Raw genomic sequence first — 716 nt, 5'->3', positions numbered from 1 at the left:
TAATGAATGTATGGAATTTAATGAAAAAATTAATTTAGAAAATTAAATCTACACGTAAACATAATTAGAGTAATGTGGTTATGTGCACAAGGTACAGAAATGGATTCCCTGGAATTAAGTCCCAAACATGCCACCAACGCCTTGGACAAGCTTCTGTGAGTTTCAGACTTCTCATTTATGAAATGGTAATACCAATAGAGAAGTGTTAGTATTACCTACGGTGTGCTACGAGGGACAAGTGAAAAATGTAATGTAACACTCTTAAGAGACTGGCCCATAGCAATTGCTCAATACATATGTTATTAGTTACTTAAAGCCATTATGAATTTGGACTGGAGAAGTGTTGGAGAAAATGACAGAGTCAGCAATTCATATCTTCAAGGACCGAGGGAAAACTTCATAATAATAACAATATCACAAGAATATTCTTGCCTTAATAATTATTTGTTAAACCCACCAGTTTGAACATTGAATTACTGTTGGAGCTAAACAGAATTTAATGATTATCAAGTATATCATTATCTAAATTAGTGGGGTCTCCATTAATAAAAATTTTGTATAATCAGTTTATCACATATAATTGAATTAGATCATAATCTCTCTGGGGAGTGAGGGGTTAAGAAAACAATTGTCAAAGAATATCATCACAGTGATTTCAAAGAAAAAAAGTTATAACCAATTCGTTTAAAAACTGGTTTAGAGTTGCTTACTATACA

This window comes from Propithecus coquereli, unplaced genomic scaffold (assembly GCF_000956105.1).
Source record: "Propithecus coquereli isolate 6110/MARCELLA unplaced genomic scaffold, Pcoq_1.0 Scaffold666, whole genome shotgun sequence".
NCBI lineage: Eukaryota > Metazoa > Chordata > Mammalia > Primates > Indriidae > Propithecus > Propithecus coquereli.
Note: the sequence above shows the minus strand (reverse complement) of the source record.